Consider the following 12,684-nt stretch of genomic DNA (forward strand, 5'->3'; position numbering starts at 1 on the left):
AACAACAAATACTGTTTTAGTACACACTGAAAAGGACATACTTAGGCTAAAAAACATTCATTGTTTGTTTGAAATTCAAGCTTACCTGGGCATCCTGTTCTGTATTTGCTAGAACTAGCAACCCTAACTCCCATGGCTATATTTTTAACAGTACCTTAAAACACTTCCCCATACTCTAAAAGCCTCAGAAGAAGATGTTGAGGACCACCACCTGCCCAGAACTCCAAACTCTCTCACTCCCACTTGCAATTACACACCTGGTAATTGCATTTTTAGAAGCCCATGACCTGCCTCTCAGGAGTTATTTTTAATGGAGGGAGGGTTGGATCTCAGACCTAGTGGGATCCTGAGCAGCCATGGGGTCCCTGAAAAGGGAATGTTAGAGGAGCAGGTTGTCCCCCTGGGGGCCAAAATCCCAGAGACCTAAGTCCCAAGGAGTTCCAAGGAGTGGAACAGTGGAAAGTGTGTGTTCACTTTGGAGTACCCAAACCTGGCTTTGAATCCTGGAACTCTAATTTATTTATTGCAGTCGATTCAGGCTGCTATAAAAAAATACCATAGACTGGATGGGTTAAACAAAAAACATTTATTTTCCCCCAGTTCTGGGGGCTGGTAAATCCCAGGTCAAGTCACCAGCAGATTCCAGGTCTGGTGAGAGCCCTCCTCCTGGATTATAGATGACCATCTTTTTGCTGCCTGCCTCACCTGGTGGGGTCACAGGGAATGCATTGAGCAAGTGAGAGCACAGAAGGAACAGATTCTCTGATCTCTACTTATAAGGGTACCAAGGCCATCATGAAGACCCTACCCTCATGATGTCATCTAAACCTAATTACCCACCAAAGGCCTCACTTCCTAATACCATCTGATTAGGAGTTAAGGCTTCAATATATGAATTTTGGGAGGATACAAATGACTTGGCCCATCATAAACTCTAGGCAAGCTACTTCACCTCTCCCTTTCTCCATCTATAAAATAACAATAATGGCACAAAGGTGTTGTGGGGAGTAAAGGAGCTAAAGTGTAGCACTTAGGAATTGTGACCTATTTCTACCAACTGCTCTTCCTCCCACCTTCCCTTACCCAGTGTTCTATCCCCACTGTGCCACCAGCTTGTGATTTCTCTGGTTTCTCTCCAGGTGGAGGGAGAGAGAGACCAGGCAGCTGAAGAGTGTCCAGACTCGGGTCATTTCCTGTGCAGCTGCCATGCTTGGCATGTGGGAACACCTGCTCCTATTCTCTTCCCAGCCCCCATCTTGCCAGCCACAGCTCCTGAATAGTTCACGAAAATACCAATACTCCATGCTATCCTCTTTGACTGAATGGGGTCTCTGGACAAGTGGTTTCTTGCCTAAACTCTGCTCTCTAGCTACATGGGAGATAAGCCTGGGGAAGGGGTAATGGTATGGGGTAGAGAATAAGATAGGGATGCCCAATGGTGGAAGGAAGGATTAAGGAGTATAGCTTTATGGCAACCTTAGAGCCCCCTATGCCCCAAATGCTGATCTCCAACTTGGGAAAATCAGGCAAACTTGGGTTTGAGAGCCTGTTTCTCTAACCTCTTTCCTTCTGTGCCTGTCTCCCTATCTGTGAAGTACACATTAAGTTCCTTTATCATAGGGTCACTGTGAGCAGAAAAATAAGCTGATGTATGAGAAGCCAGTTTTGTTTTTTTTGTTTTTTTTGTTTTTTTTCAAACGAACCCTGACCCAGAGGCAAGCATTATTATTGTATCTGGGCCTTTGTTTTGCTGTCTGGAAAATGGACACTAGAATGCCTGCCTTCTAGGGTTGTTTTGAGGATTAATTAAGATGTCTTCTGGGCTTCTCAGGCTGTTCCCTGTGCATAGGACATCCCCTTTCCCACCCTCACTCCCCCTTGCCTGCCTAATTCCTGCTTTTTCATCAGAATGGCTCCAAAATTTCCCTCTTCTGAAAAACCTTCCCACTGCCCTCCTGCCCCCTCCAAGACTGGCTTGGGCACCCAGTCCCCTGGCTTATTGAAGCCCCAGTCCTGGCTCTGACTCCCTTACCATTGTGGCCTATTTCAGTGTCTGTCTCCCCACTAGGCAGTGAGCTCCCTATCTTGTTCCTCATTTCCCCCTGACCAGCATGGGGCCTGGCAGTGAGTTTGTGTTCAGTAAATGTTTGCAGAATGAGTGAAAGTGCCTGTAAACACCAACATGTTGTCCAGATATAAGGGGTTATTAGAGGGGTATTTTTTTGAAACCCAAGATTTTTCCTATCATTGTTGGCACATCATGGAGCTGGATTTTTTACAACTGGGGCCTCTCATCATCCTAAGCCTTTGCCCCTGGGAACTGAGCAGTGGGGCCTGGGATGATACTGGGGCTGGCAGGGTGGGTGGGGGGCACCTAGTGGATTCCAGGGCCATCTGGGGCAGTCTCTGCGCTTGCTCCAGCCTGTCTCCCAGACCTCTGGCCTGCTGTTCTGCCCTGTCCACTGTGTTCAGTCGCAGACACCTCATTATCGCAGCGATGCAGCCAAGCTGGAGGCAGTTCAGAGAAGAGCAAGGAGAGCGATGTGAGGTGGAGGGGGGCCTGGCGCTGGTGGTGGTGGGGGGAAGGGCGGGGAAGGGAGCAGTCCTGGTAGAGGCTGAGGCACTTGGCTCAGTGGGGCCCAGCAGGGAACCTGAGAAGTGAAGCATCTTGTGCTCCAGCGTCTGGAGAAGCACCTCCCCAGCGAGGGAAAAAATGAGCTGGCTCAGAAGACAATGGAGGGGCACTTGGAAGGAAGGGGGCTCCTTCCCACTGTGGGCTGGGGACTCCAGCACAAGCCAGCACAGGACCTTGCCATCACCCTTTCGAAGCCTTCAAATTCCACCTCACCTGTTGCCACCTTTGCCACTACTGCTGTGACTAAGGAGATGCCACTTCCTTGGAGTGGGAAGCAAAGAAAAGAGGCTGGCAAATAGGAGGGACCCTCCCCCAACTTTATTGATAGAGACCCTGGCTTAGGGAGGCAAACAGGCTTGGCCAAAGTTACACACGCAATTTACATTACATATAAGTCAGTGGTGCAGCCTGGACTGGAACCGAGGATCTCTGGACTCCAAGTTTTGTTCTCTTTCCACTATACCTTTCTTTTCCCAGGAACTGAGTGAGCTGCTGCCCAGATTGTACCCTGCCATCTGCCCAGGGACACACACCACCTCTTCTGCAATGACTCCTCCCCACCATACACATTTGTCTTCAAATGGACAAACTTTGGGTTTCCAAAGCACCTTCCCAAAAAGTGATGCATGAGATGCAGATCGAGCCTAGGACTCTTCACTCATGGGCAGCACTCTGGCCTCTAAGCATTTGTTCTTGCTGGCCCCTTTACCTAGAATGCTCTGCCCCTGAATATGGCCTTCATCTCATCACGAGGGCATCAGTTCCAATGCCATTCTTATCAGAAGCTTTTCTTGACTACACAGTGCACTCTGTCCCATCCCACCATTTCAGGTTCTGCATAGCACCGAGCAATCAGCTTGTTTGTTTATTGTCTTCCGCACCGCCCCCCCCCCCCCCCCCGCCAAAATCAAAGCTCATTTAAGGGCAAGACCATGTATGGCTGGTTTTCTGCTGTAGCCCCAGCATCTAGGATAGTGCCGGGCCTGTGCACATGTGTGCACGTGCACACACACACACATACACACACAAAATAAATGAATGAATAAATGAACAACCAAACCTAGAGCAACATTTTCCTTCCAGGAAAGATGTTCAGCCTGGGCAGAGAGAATACAAATTCAGGCCTAAAACTGGAAGAGTCCCTGGACTATTTCATTCATTCAATAAATACTTGTTTGTTACCAGGTCCAGTTCTAAGCACTTGAGACACAGTAATGAACACATCAAAGATCCCTGCCTTCAGGGAGCTCACATTCCCGTGGGAGGTGATACACAATGCATGAGACAAATAAGTAAATTATAGGGCACGTTGAAGGTGCTAAGTGCACTCGAGAGAAAGTAAGGCGGGTGGAAATGCTGGGGGGCTGGGAGTGGGTAGAAGACCTATGTGTGAAAATTTAAACAGGGTGGCCAGTTAAGTAAAAACCTAAAGGCACTGTGAGAACCAGCTTGAGGATGGGGGATGGGAGGAAACAGCAAACACAAAAGCCCTCAGGTTGGAATGTGCCCCATTTGACTGAGGTACAGCAAGGAGGTCTCAGTGGCTATGCGGTGTTGGAAGGGGAAAGTAGTGGCAAGGGGTACACTACCACAAGGCAGAAATCCCTGCTGTCAGTTTTCCATGCTTGGGGATCCAAGAACCAAAGATTTCAAAGCACTGAGAAATGACTTTCAAGGAATGTGTCAAAACCCTACCTCTTCCTTCTTTCTTGAGTCTAGGGTCCTAGCCTGGGTCAGCTCTGTTAAGGTGTCATGTTCGACCTGCCTATGGCACATAGGACACTTTCACCAGCTTAAAGACAAAGAAGGCTGCTGGCAATAACCCTTACATTGGGGCAGCATTCTATTGCTTGCACTGTGTTCCTTAATCCTGCCATAGCCCTCTCAGCCCATGGATGTAGGTATGGTAGGTGAAATTAGCCTCATTTGACAGATGGAAAAATAAAAGGTATAGAGATGAGTGCTAGTGGTCAATGTTTACCAAGTACTTTTCACTGAATCTTCACAAGGACCTTGGAGCCCCAGCCTCTTTTTACAGATGAGAAAACAGATTCGAGAGGTTAGGTGAGATTTTCCAAGGTCACACAGCTAGGTCATGGCAGAGCTGGAGTTGAAATTCAGATCTTTCTATCTCTACCATCTCATGTTTTCAATGATACCACCCTGCCTCTGGGGAAGAAGTAGGAGGTTAGGAAGTGAAGCACAAGATGTAGCAAGGTCATTTACACTGAGGAGGTGCTTATTAAGTTGCATGGCATAAAGGAGAGAATGTGGGCTTTAGAATCAGACAGACTGAGATTAGAATCTCAGAGTTGCTGTGCAACCTTGGGCAAGTTGTTTCCCCTTTTTGAACCTCATCTTCTCATGTCTGAGGCAGACTGAAGGCCAACGTCTACTTTGTGCAGTTTTTTAAAACGGATTCAGTGGCATCTCATGTGGGGAAGTGCCCTCTATGGTGCCTAGCACACAGCAGATGCCCAGTCAGTGTGGGTTTTTGTTTATAGATGTTCATTGAGTTATGTCTACCTTAAGTGTAATGGCAGAGGCCAGTGGCAGTGTGGCTAGCCTTGGCTACCCACATGCCTGGGTAAAGTTAGGGCTGGGGCTAGATGAGGGTCCTAGCTGGTATAGTGGGCCTGTCAACCACAGGCCCTAGACTTCTTTGTCCTCAAGAGCCTTCTGGAACTAGGACAGCAGCAATGCCAATGCTCTGCCAGTCCAACTCTCACCTTGGAACCCAGAAAAAAAGGGGGAAGCATGAGCCTATGGGTCTGAGCTCAGCTTCTCTCCCTGTGGCACTCTTTCCCCCTTCCCTCTCTGTGGGCCAGCAGAAAAAACAGTTCTCCTCCAAGCCTCTCTGCCCACCCCCCCCACCACACACACACATGCGGATCCCCAGAGAGGGCCCAGGGCTGGTTAATGGGGTGGAGCTGTCTTAATCTGCTCCATAAATGTTTTCTAGATCCTCATTAGAAATGATAATGTCCTATTAATATGCTGATGAGATTTCATTTGGGGCTAAGGAAGGAAGAATAGCTGGAAGGATGTGGGGTAGGATGGGGTGCTGGGTTTCACCATAAGGATCCCAAGGGAAAGGAGCAGAGTGGAGATCATGGTGTCTCCACCTAATCCTTGGCAAACTCAGGAAGATTCAGTCCCGGGCTCCATTGTTCCCTCCACACAAGCCACCTGAACTAGCAGACATGTGCACGTGTATACGCGCGCGCACGCGCGCGCGCACACACACACACACACACACACTTCTCCACCCTACCCATGAATACCACCCCAGGGTCCCACCTTGGTGACCAAGGTTAGTCGCCAAAACCTACACTTATTTCTCATTTGTTCCTACCACTGGAATCTACACTGAGTGTGCTGGGGCCCAGGCCCAAGTTAGGTTCCTAGCTCTACAGATTTTGGTGAGATACAACATGGAGCTTTCAGACAATGGAGGAAAGCAAGGTATGTACAGTGACCAACAGAGTCAGCCCTCAATAAATTGTGTTGCCCTTGGGCTGCTACTAGTCTGATGGGTGATGGAGGCAGTTGGGTAAGCAATTAAAATTCAGTGTTGTGATGATAAAGGAGCTTGAGCATTACAAAAGAAGGAGAAGCTGGGTGTGTGAATGCTACTCAATAGGCATTTACAGATGTGGCCTCTGTGCCAGGCCTTTGTGCCTGCTGTGCCCTCAGCCAGGAATGCCTCCCTATGTTTCAGCCTGCCAAAGTCCTGCCACTGTTCAAGATCAGATCCCCAGTTCTCCCGGCTGACCCTAACTCCTGGCACCCCTTGCAGTCCTCCCCAGCGGGCCTAGATTCAGAGGTATTGGCATCTGTGTGCTATTTCCCAGAACAAGTGTGTGAGCTCTGGCTGGTGGTTCAAATGGTGCTCACTGACAGACATCTGCATACTCTCCCATACCTCCTGTACAATCTCTATGGGCCAGTGAATCCTTGACTCCTTACCCAACAAGAGCCTTAAACCCTCACTTCTTTCAAGGTGCCATGACAGTGACTGGCTGCTGGCTTCTGGCTTAGACCCTTCATATTTGTCTTCTCAAAGTCATTCAGATTGGAACCCCTGATTTAGCCAGTTCTGAGTGCCTAAGTTGTCCAACTGGCCCCATTTTGCAGAGCCCCTTGTCTGACCCTTCTCTTATGGCTACCCCTGGGCACACTTTGGCCTGAGGTTCTTCTATTCCTCTCTGCCTTTTCCAGCAAAACTCACCTTCCTGGCTCTTTGGCCTCTGTCCCCAACTGGAGCACAGGTGCATGGCACTTCACATTTTGCAGGCTGCTCTCTCAACCTAGCATTCTGTCAGCCATCTTGGCTCTGATCTCCTCAGGGCAGTCACCCATTCCTTTCTGCAAAAAGTGGAAAGAGCAAGTGCAATGGGTGGCATCTAGGTCCTGATCACCACTTATTTGCTGGATGGCTTTAGGTAAGTTACTTCACCTCTCTCAATGTCTATAAAGTAGGAACAATAGTATCTCTGCCATAGAGTTTTTGTGTGGATTCATGGAGACAGTGCATATGAAGCATTGAGCATAATGCCTAGCACATAGTAATTGCCCAATAAATGCCAGCTATTATTCCCCAACCCCCTCAGAGGTTCGCACAGGATATCTCCAAGCCCACACAGTTATTGCCCCTCCTCCAGGCTTTTTCCCTGGCCCCAATTCATCTAATTTCAACTGCCCAAATTGTGTCTTGGCTTCACTCTTCATTTTACCACTTAACTCAGTGAGTATTTCTTTGAGCCTCAGTTTCCTTATCTATAAAGTGGGACTGTGAATCCCTACCTCAACAAGTTGATGTGAGGATCAAATGAGATAATGGCCATCAAAGTGCCTATCAAAATGCTTGTCACCTAGTAAGAATTTATCTTGCCACATCCACAGAGCTCAGGTATGGGCTAGTTTGGCTTGGACCTGAGAGTGGTGGGTACAAAAGGAGGAGAATGGCTGGGAAAACTGACATGGATGCCAAGGAAGCCCTGGCAAGGATTGCCAAACACCAAAGCAATGCCTGAAGGGCATAGCAAGCTTAGATATGAGGCAGGTAGTGGGCACTGACAGTAGTGCTGATCTGACTCCAGCCAAAGCCATAATATAAAGTCTTGAAGACTGCAAAGGACTCAGGGAAGTTTCCTAAAGAACTTAAGCCTCCAAGGAGGAACATGAAGAGAGAGACTGGTTGGGAAGTGATCCCTTTGGGTGGCAATGGGGAGACAGGTGTTGAGAATAGTGACAGCCCTCTAATTACCCAGAAGTGGGGTGGTAGTCTGGGAGCCAAGGGTCAAAGGGATTTCAAAGGCCAGTCCCTCTCTGTGACTAAGGCCTACCTGAAGAGTTCTCTGGTTCCTGATGTCTCTCTGGATGGACCTGAGTGGGTCTTCCCTTGGGGGGGGGGGCTTGGGACATGGCAGGGTCTGAGATTAGAGTCGGGAAAAGCAGGGAACCACAGCCTGTGGTTGTGAAATATCCCTGTTTGATGTGAAATATCCCTGATCTTCAGCCTCCTGGATGCCAGAGCAAGGAAAGACAGGGGTAGGGAGCAGGAACAAGGGGAGACCTGAACACTACGCAGCTTTGTGAGGGCTCTAGGAACATATGGGCAGCCTCAAGGGCCAAGGGCCAGGGTTTGTAGCTAGGGGCCAGACCACCTCAACCCAGTCATTGGGGTTCTCTAGAGCTCAGCTGGTCTATGAGGAGCTGCTTAGATCAGGAAGTCATCAATCTGAAAACATTAAGCACTTACTAAGCATCAGACACCAGGGTTGGGAAAATAGAGGTGAATTCCCCAGGCCTTGCTTTCTGGCACATCGGTATCTCTAAGCTAAGATAGTGGGTCACGGACAGGGTGAGGGATAGGGCTGGGGGATTGAGCTTTATCCCAATTCTGCCACTGCTTTGCATAATACAGCCTCTGCCTCTCTAAGCCTCAGCTCCTTCATCTGTGCAATGGAGAAGGTGGGGGGGAGTAGATGCTTTATGAGGGCCATGAGTCTGAGTTAGTGAAGGGGTCTCAGTGGTCATGACAAGGAATGAGCAGAGCCCAGGGTCTCAAAGCAGACAGGGCTGGTAAGCTCTTCCTGATCCTAGAATGTCCCTCCTGCCCCTCAGGCTCCCTGGCCCTCTCACATCTTCCAGGGAGGCCCTTCAGACTGGACTCCATGGGGCTGAGACCATATGCAACCACCCCCTCCCCCACCTTCTCACCTTTCCTGCCATGTAGTATGGGCTTTCTAGACATCTGCTTGCCCACCAGTCCCAAAGCATTTAGGTTGTGGACTGCAGAGGAGCAGCCATGGAGAACTGATGCGGCTGTTTCGCTTATAAGGCCCCAGAACCTCTCTGGTGACCATAGAAGCTAATTAGCAGAGACCAAAGTGCTTCCTTCCCTGGGCCCTCACCTACCCCTGCCTGCATCTGCTCAAAGCTTAATGGTCATTTGAGCTGTCTCTGGGGATACAGGATGAGGCTTCCACAGACTTCCTGACTCCAGGAAGCAGCCTAGGTCCTGAAGAAGGCTAGTGGAGGAGAAGCAAGGTGCCTGTGGCTGCTGGGGAAGCCCAATATGGCAGGAATACAGTACACTCAGGGCCAAAGGCCAACATCTGGAGCTGCTCCTGGTGCCTGCCTGGAAACTGATTCTCCCTAGGGTCTCCTCTGCACCTCTGCAAGGCCCCAGCTGGGTATAAGCTGGTAATGGGCAGGGCAGAGTAATTGGCAGGGACAGAGTAGTTGGCCGTGAGGACATCTTCTTAGTTTAGGAAGCTGCTGGGGCCTAGACTCCTGTCTGGGCCTTGTGTTCTTGCAGGTAGGATGTGATTACAGGCCTTCATCCCAAACTTTCTAGGCTGGTCTGGAAAACTGGTTTGTCTGCCTATGTGCTGTGGGGAAAATGCTTAGCTGAAAGGGAGAGGAGCTGGATTGTGGCCACTGATGTGCTGTTTTGGGGTTTTTCCACCCCTGTGCCTCATCTGTCAAATGAGAATTGCTGCCCACCTTACTGAGTCAGCTGTCACTGCTTGGAAAAGTGTCCTCAGAGAGCTCAGATAGGTGGAAAGGCTGGACCGGAGTGGGGAGGGAGGAGAGAAGCTGAGTCTAGAAAGACATAATTACTTCCTTAGAGGGGTCTCCACTGATGGCCCTCTCCCACCTCAATTTGAACCCCAGCCCTGACACTTACTAGTTGTGTGGTCTTAGGCAAGTCCCTTGACCCTTCTGTACCTCAGTAAACCATTAGATGAACCTTACTTACTCTTAAGATCACGGTGTAAATGAAGTAACCTTTGTAAAGCACCTGGCAGTACTCAGAGCTAGGGTGAGGGAGAGGGAGGATGGGAGCACTATCAGGTGCAAGAAATGCCTGAAGGAGTCCTCAAGCACAGCTAACACCAGCTGCCTGTCCCAGACTCCACCCCTCCCCCATGAATAATGAACTGGTATTGATCCCCTAGTCGGGAAATTCCCTGTGACCCGTGATAAAAATACACCCAGTCTGCAAGTCTGGAGCTCAAGATAGGTTTTCAGCAGCTAGGGCTGAGCTCATTTGCACTCCCCATCCCAGCCTGCTGCATCAAGAGGAAGAGTTCAATTGGACAGGGCATCAGAGACTGAGCTCTCACCAGGGCCCACTGCCCTCTCCACTCCATGGCCAGGGACACAGGGATCAAAGGAACAGGATCACCTTTGGCAGGAATTCCCCATAGTCAGGACCCTGAAAGGGGACATAGAGCACAGATCTGGGTTTAAATCCTGCTTCCACCACTTTCTGCAAGTGCCTCAGTTTTACCAACTATAAAATGGATATGGTCATTCCTTCTTGACAGAATTAGTCTTAGATTCAAAACAAGTTCAGGTAAACTGCCCAGCACAATGCCTGCCAAAAGGAAGCACTCAATAATGACAGCTCAGGCCTCTCCAATTCTCTGTCCTGTCCCCTTGTCCTTGTTGTGAAACTCAGGACAATTTCACAGAGGGATGAACCTGAGTGACTCATTTTTTTAAAATAAGATCCTTATGGAGATATAATTCACAAATCATCAAATTCACTTTTTGAAAGTGCACAAGTCGGTAGATTTTAGTATTTCAGAGTTGTGCGACCATCACCATTATCTATTTTAGAGCATTTTCATCAACCCCAAAAGAAATGTTATACCTATGAGCAGTAACTCCCAGTTCCCACTTTCCCAACCCTATGCCTCTAACAACCACAAATTTACTTTCTATCTCTATGGATTTGCCTTTTCTGGAAAGTTAATATAAATGGGATCACATAATATGTGGCATTTTGTATCTGTTTTCCTCCATTTAACATAATGTTTTCAAGTTTCATCCAGGGTTGTAGCATCTAACAGTACTTTGCTCCTTTTCCTGGCTGAGTAATGTTCCATCATATGGATAAACCACATTTTGTTTATCCATTCATCAGTTGATGGCCATTTAGGTTTTTTTCCACTTTTAGGCTATTATTAATAAACCTATGAACCTTCATCTACATGTTTTTCTGTGGACATATGTTTTCATTTTTCTTAGGTATGTACATAAGAGTGGAATTTTTAAATCATATAATAATTCTATGTTTCATTTTTTGAGAAACTGCCAGATTATTTTCTAGACCAGCTATACCATTTTACATTTTCATCAGCAGTGTAGGATGGTTCCGATTTCTCCACATCCTTGCCAACACTTGTTGTTAGTTGTCTTTTTGATTATAGTAATCCTAGTATGTGTGAACTGGTACCTCATTGTGGTTTTCATGTACATTTTTCTTATGGCCAATGATGTTGAGCATCTTTTCATGTATTCTTGGCCAGTTGTCTATCTTCCTTAGAGACATATCTATTCAGATCATTTCCCAATTTTTTAGCTGAATTGTTTGTGATTTTATTGTTGAAATGGAAGAGTTCTTTATTCTGAATATAAGTCCTTTTATCAGATATATGATTGGCAAATATTTTCTCCCATTTGTGTTGTGTCTTTTTATTATTTCATTTTATTGATGTTATCCTTTGAAGCACAAAAGTTTTTAATTTTCATGAGTCTGATTTATCTATTCTTTTCTTGTCACTTATGTTTTTGGTGTCACATCTAAGAAACCATAAGAACTGGGAGTGCCTGGGTCGCTCAGTCGGTTGAGTGTCTAACTCTTGATTTTGGCTCAGATCATGATCCCAGGGTCCTGGGATCAAGTCACACTCACTGTGAAGCCTCCTTGGGATTCTCTCTCTCCCTCTGCCCCTCTCCCCCATTCACATGCTATCTCTCTCTAAAATAAAAGAAAAAGCAAAAGAAAAAAGAAACCATAAGAACCTAATTCAAAGTCACTGTTTTCTTCTAAGATTTTATACTTTTATTTCTTACATCTAATGTATTTTGGATTAATTTTTGAATATGGTGTGAGGTAGGGGTCCAACTTCATTATTTATCCTGCAGATATCCAGTTTTCCCACCGCTATTTGTTAAAAAGATGAGCCTTTTCCTTCAAGGAATTGTCTTGGCACTGTTGTTGAACATTAGTTGAAAGTATCTCTACTCACAAATGACATAACCTTATATACAGAAAATCCCAAGAAACACACATACACAAATAACACTATTAGAACTAATAACCAAATTTTACTTCTTCCTTTCCATATATATATATATATATATATATATATATATACATATATGTATATATATGTATATATGTGTGTGTGTGTATATATATATGTATATATACATATACATATATATACATATATATATATATACATATACATATATATACATATATATATATATATTTCACTGGCTAGAACCTCCAGTATAATGTTTTCTAGAAGTGGTGAAAGCAGACATCCTTGTCTTATTTCTGACCTTAGAGAGTGTTGGCTGTGGACTTTTGGTAGAAGCTCTTGATTGGGTTGAGGAAGCTTCCTTTTACTCCTAGTTTAGTGTTTTATTATGAAAACTTGTTGTATTTTTGTCAAAAGCTATTTCTGTATTCATTAAAATTATTTCACTTTATTAGTCTTTTATTCTGTTAATATGGT

General features: G+C 46.6%; 1 long non-coding RNA gene across 1 annotated transcript in view; it reads right to left on the bottom strand.

The window, feature by feature from the left end:
* Positions 1 to 618: 618 nt before the first annotated feature.
* LOC122235248 overlaps positions 619 to 12,684 on the bottom strand; it is a 29,817-nt gene continuing 17,751 nt past the window's right edge. The window contains exons 2-3 of the long non-coding RNA XR_006213357.1: positions 6,867 to 7,003; positions 619 to 705 (exon numbers count right to left, since the gene is read on the bottom strand). This is a non-coding gene — a long non-coding RNA (uncharacterized LOC122235248). The remainder of the gene's footprint in view (positions 706 to 6,866; positions 7,004 to 12,684) is intronic.

The sequence above is a fragment of the Panthera tigris genome, chromosome X (assembly GCF_018350195.1).
Source record: "Panthera tigris isolate Pti1 chromosome X, P.tigris_Pti1_mat1.1, whole genome shotgun sequence".
NCBI lineage: Eukaryota > Metazoa > Chordata > Mammalia > Carnivora > Felidae > Panthera > Panthera tigris.